The sequence below is a fragment of the Prionailurus bengalensis genome, chromosome E3 (genome assembly GCF_016509475.1).
Source record: "Prionailurus bengalensis isolate Pbe53 chromosome E3, Fcat_Pben_1.1_paternal_pri, whole genome shotgun sequence".
NCBI lineage: Eukaryota > Metazoa > Chordata > Mammalia > Carnivora > Felidae > Prionailurus > Prionailurus bengalensis.
The window spans coordinates 1,605,318-1,611,197 of record NC_057357.1 but is presented as its reverse complement, the minus strand read 5'-3'; positions in this window follow the sequence as shown (position 1 = coordinate 1,611,197).

The following is a 5,880-nucleotide window of genomic DNA, read 5'->3' as shown; positions in this document are numbered from 1 at the left end:
CGTGCCGCAGCCGACGGCATTCTTCCTCATTTCCCTCGTTTCTGCCTGTTTTGCGGAGCCGCACTCTCCTCTTCCTGGGTCTGCTCACATCTCGTGAAAGCGCTGCCGGCTCCAGTTCCCGGTGCGCCCGCTCACCACCCTGCACCTTCAGACCTCGTCCCTGCTTGGACTTCACGGGAATAGATTTCAATCACAGGAGTTCTTAAGGCGTGCTCCAAGCAGGCCGACGGGAGGCACTTGGACTCGCTGAGTCGATGACAACTGATGTGACACGTCAACGGAAGCACTAAGTGTCAGCACAGGAAAGACAGTTAACTCGACACATGCAAGCTAAGGAGAGGAAAGCGGTCTGGCCTTGCGGCTGACAGTCTGTCGTGGCCAGCCTGTCGTGGCCATGTGACTTAAGTGGCCCGATCTTCCTCTCCCAGCTCCCTGCACTCACTGCCTGGGCTGCAAACACCATCCTACGCCAGAAAATAATTCAGTTGCAGGGAGACCCAATGGAGAATCCAACTGTCTGTGGCCGACGGATACAGGGTCATCGAGTGTGTCCAACCACCCCCTGGCGTGGCCACGCTCGGGGCAGCAACGGCCCGGTCAGATCTCCTATTTATAGCACTGTATCCCTGGAGCTCGCCACAAACTGCTCAAAAGCTTTTGGCAAGCCCTCTTCTGCCGTCTCTGGAGTGGAAAGGGCACCTGGGAAGAAAAGGAAGGCGGCCACACGGTGAGCCCCAGCAGGGCCCGGGGTTTGGACCATGTGAGGTGCTCCAGCCCATCGGTACACTTCCCCCTCCAAGAGAAGAGCCACCCTGGGTGCCTGGGAGACTTAGTCGGTTGGGCTCCGACTCCTGGTTTCAGCTCAGGTTGTGATCTCGAAGTTCATAAGGTCTAGCCCCATGCTGGGCTCCACGCTGACGGTGTGGAGCCTCCTTGGGACCTCTCTCTCTCTCTCTGTCTCTCTCAAAATAAATAAATAAACTTAAAAAACAAAGAGCAGCCCAAAATGTGAGATTCCCCAACTTCCTCCTCAGCTTAAACTGGAGCCGGTACAGAACTCTAAATTCCTCATTAAATCCATTGGCTTTTGCACGTTGGGGGTGGGTGGGGGGGAGCTCCTTTCCTGAAACAGCGAACCACTTATTCCCTTCTGAGTCTAACGCAGCAGAGACTGGGGCTGCTCTCAGTGCCTCGGTGACAGGCCCCACTGGCTGCCCAGGAGGGTCCTAACGCGGACTCCACCCGCTAACAGTGCCTCACAGCCGAACATGGACCCCACCACTAAGCTGCGTTCTGGCCAGGAGCTGCTCACTGAGCGGCCGGAGGTGACCAGCTGAGTGAGGAGACCGTCATGCTGTCTCGCTGGGGAGGTCGGCACCCCTCTGCCTGGGACCCGGAGGCTCGTCGGGAAGGGCCTGCTAATTTATCGCTATAATTAGGATCTGTTTTTATAGTTTCAGTTGCTGGCAGAGAAGGACACAGGAGCTCTTTCCAAAGAATACTCCAGGGGGCCGCTGGTGCTGCCTGGGCCTCAGTGGGGCTGGCAGGGGCTGATGCCCGGGGGGTCTGCACCTGCCCCTTTCTGCCCTCCCTCTCCGAGCACACCCCCCCTCCCCCATCTCTTCTTCCCCTCCAGGCACAACTCTCTAGATGCATTCACAGCACTTTTGCCACGGCCACACCAGCCAGGCTCAGCCCGCCATGCGGCCTGACCAGCAGTAACAAAAACACAGGACGACTCCCGGTCTCAGAAGAACAAAGTCTGTATGAACAACACTGAAAACAGACCTGAGTACCCCTGGGGAAAGCGTCCAGGGTCGGGCCCTTCATTCGAATCGGACTCATGAAGGCTGTCTTCCTCCACACTCGCCGTGGCTGCCGCGCCCTTGTGGTGAGCACTGCCCACGGCCACCGCTGGGCTCTGCCGGGGAGTCTGCACCCAGCATGCCACGCCCGCACTGCAACCCCCCCTTTCTCTCGCACATTCACCAAAGTGCTACATCCCTGTCGAAGGCCCAGCTCGTCCACAGCACCAGAGGCCTGCTCCCTGTGCTGCGGACGTCTGCGGGGTCTGGTCCGTATCTCTCACCCTCTTTGCACTGGGGAACCACCGCTCTGGGGTTGAACTGTTTTTTGTTGTTGTTTTCAAATACACGTTGTCTTCACTCTCCAAGCAGCTTCCAGTCTCCAACCTTATGCTTCCCCTGCCCTCCCGACAGTGCCCAGCAAAGTACGTCGTATGAAGCAGGTCTTCAACAGACCCCCGTCTGGGACCGCCTAACGTCCCTGCTGGGGTGAAGGCTGGAGGGCGCGGGTGTCCAGAGGCCCCCCGCCATCAGTGCCCAGCACTAGGCGTGGCACCCCCAGAGACCCAGAGCCCTCCTTTTCCTCAGGATTGGGCCGCGGGGGACACGGATCTCTCCTCCTCCAGTTCAAACTAATATTCGTGGAAAAAAGGACAATGTTGTAGTCCTAGCCAATACGCATAGATTAAAATAATGAACAAAGCTAGCAGCCAACCAGGAGGAGTCATTTCACAAAAACACTGTCGCCACCTCCAGGATGGAGCTGCCAGGGCGCAGGGGGCTTTAATATTTAATGCAGCGATTCGAGGGGGTAGCGAAGGGGCCTGGCCAGGAATGGAACATCAAGTCACTGAAATCAGGATGATTATTACTTATTCAGAACCCACTCAGGAACCAACACAAAGTTGAAAACAAACTGGTGACTTTGCATCGTTATTAATTCATCCCGGACTAGATTCTTTTCCCTGAGTTCTCGTGGTCCTAAGAGCAGGACCCCGAGGCAGTGACCAGATCAGAGCAACCTAAAAATAAAGAACAACACTGTTGAAGCAGAACCGCCACCGATGATGGGGAGTGGGGATAATCACTGCTACCTGAAAAGGACAGCTGTCTTTCTGAGCCGCGCGAGAGCGATGGCCCGGGCACACGCAAAGGCGCAGACGGCGGACGCGAGCATGCCACAGCCGGTTCACAGCACGTTTCCATAAAGACTTAAATTCGAAACGAAATGCTGTTTCCTACCTTAACTGCCACGTGCTCCTCTCCATTTCAGACGGCAGCATGACGCGTCGATACAAGTGATCACGTCCCTGCACGGTGGCACATCTGTGAATCAAGACATTTTTACCTGTAGTTACAAGAGTAATGTATACAGTTCACAAGGCACCCACGCCTCCCTCGGCGACTTGAGGGAAAGAGGGAAGATGCAAGCTTGCTTCCCAGTAAGTGACGGGCGCACCCGCCCTTGCTGCTCCGCTCAAAGATACAGCAACAGGCAGGCTTGCAAGAGAAATGAAAATCTTGTTACCGAGCACATGAAGGCAGCTCCGTTTCTAAGTTGTAAATTGACATCTGTAGGCTGACAGAAGAGCTGTAAAGCCGGCTCAGAGGCACCTGCCTCCCTCGGCTGGCTCTCCCGAGCAGAACGTTCCCGAAGACAGAGGAGCAAGCCCTGGGAAGCACTGCTAACCAGGCCGCAGTGTCGTGCGTGGTCGCCCGAGGTTCCCCACGGGCCTTACACCACCCCCGCCCGTCTGCCCTGTCACCCGCTCAAGGAGACCCACGATCAGCGGTGCCGTCCGCCAGGGATACAGCATCACTTCCAGAGGCTCCCAACTCTGACCACCTACTGGACCCAAAGGTTCCTCGTGGTGGGGAGAGGAGCACGTGGACCCATCTCACGGCCACGGGTGGGTGCCGTGTGCAAATCCCATGTGCCACGTAATACTGGAAGTTAAAGGAAGTCAAGGCATAGCCTTGGATGCGCGGTGGCGCTGGAGACATCATTCTGACAGGACGTTTGAAATGTCCTCACAAGGAGTATTTCTGCCACATTCTCGATGAGGGCTCCCTTTTCTCTTTTTCAATTCTGCATTTGTGTTCCAGTCACATACAACATTTTACATGGACAAATTACCAACGAGCGGCACTCGCTCCTCACTGTTGGGCCTCAACTGCACTGAGCAAAGGGTTCTCCAAGGTCATTTCTGACAATAGTTAGAAAGATATTGAAACAGAAGCTCTTACACTGATTTGTTATCAAAGGATGGGGGTAAGCAAGAGCCACGTGACCCAGATTCTGTGATCAAAGGGGTTCCCTATGCTAGATAACATCACATCACAAAAATACGAGAGGGAAAAAGAGAACATTAGTTTGTCTCTGCTCCTCTCAGCTGCCTCCCATTCTCTGGGGAACCTGAGCGAGAACCTTTTATTCCACAGGGCTTTTGCTTACATAAAATGTGTCGTGAGGCAAATCATAAGCCACGTCTCCTATAGATTGCCTTATGATCACTTTCTGGAATTAAAATCTCTGTCTACCTGACTTTGTGTCTATGAAATATTTATGCTCTGCTCACATGTCTAAGGGAAAGCAGTTCGATTTTTGTTGGCAACTTCGACTCAAAGTATCCACCTCCCTCTGTGAGTCTCGGATTCACGGAGCCAAAGCCTTTGCAGAGACCTAAAGACAATGTCGGTTAGAGGACAGAGCACTCCACCTGGCCATCATCTGCAGCAGCGACAGCAGGGTTGGCGACCCCACCCCCACAGGTCTTTGCTCCGAGAACTCCTAGGACAGTCTCCAGTAGGAAAATTGGCCTAAGCGGACTTCACATCACCAGTGTATTCATTATGAGGCCACCATATGCGAACGTGTATGTGGACACTCAGAATTTAAGGAGACACATTTCCTTTGCACAAGGCTGCACTGAGACACTTCCTGTTCCTCCCCGAGAGTCCTTATGCTGAAGCCCCGATGTCATCAGAGCATCCCTCTCTAGTTTCGTCACCTGAAGCCACCTGCCTAACATGATGAGGTGCATAAGCACCATCTACAAAGGGTTAAAGGGCACAGTCCTTGTCATCAGGGAGCTGATGGTCTAACACCATGAATAGCACCCCTACGGAAACAGTCGCCACAACTGAGCATTAAACAAGTAAACTGCGATACGTACCCCCTCCTTCAGCCTAACATCTGACCTCTGCCACCACCTGATGCCCAGACCTCGTTCCTCTTCAACAGCTGTTTTGCTTCTCCCCTTCTGGACACCTGCTGGGGCTGTACTTCCTGGCCCCCCTGCTTGGGTGTGGGACCGGCTTAGCCAGTGAGCTCTGAAACTCCCAAGCGAGAGGATCTAAGACCAGTGTGAGGCCCCTGTGGCCACCTTTTTTCTTTCCGCCAAGGCAACGAACGAGACTTCCGACATCGATTGCTCTGTTGTCTCAGGGCTTAGAGGTGAGGACAATGCGGAGCAGAGCTTGTGTACACATCGGGGACAGGACACGTGAGAAGGAAATAAACCTCTGTTGTTTTCAACTGCATTGATTTTGGGATTGTCTGTTACACAGCACAGCCCTGAGTATCCTGAATGCTGTACTGTGATAAGGAAGGAACTTTCCCAAAAGTCATAAACATGCACGTAAACTTTATGCAGGCTTCTCATTCTCATGTGGAATTCAGCAGAGCACCTGGTGCTGCTTGTCACCTGTGGCCTCTCCTCCATGGTACTTTAGCATTCTTTCCCAGTCCTGCTATCGGCTCTTTTCTCTTTCCTCCTCCTGTGACCTACCTGCAGGCCCTCCTTAGGCCACTTCTTACTCTCTTTTTGGGAGACTTTATCCATTGTCTTGACTTTGAATAGTATTCCAATTCTAATCCAGTGTTCTCTCCATTCCTACGACTTCTCAAAACTCAACACGACCCAAACAGGTTCGCCTCATCTCCAAATTGCCATCTTGGTAACCTGCCCATTCTGGCGGCTTCCGCTTTTCCATGCTTGAACTAGCATGCCTGCTTCTTCTCTGTCCTTCGTGCCCAGTTAGCCAAGAAGTTCTCCTGGTTCTTTTTGGTTTT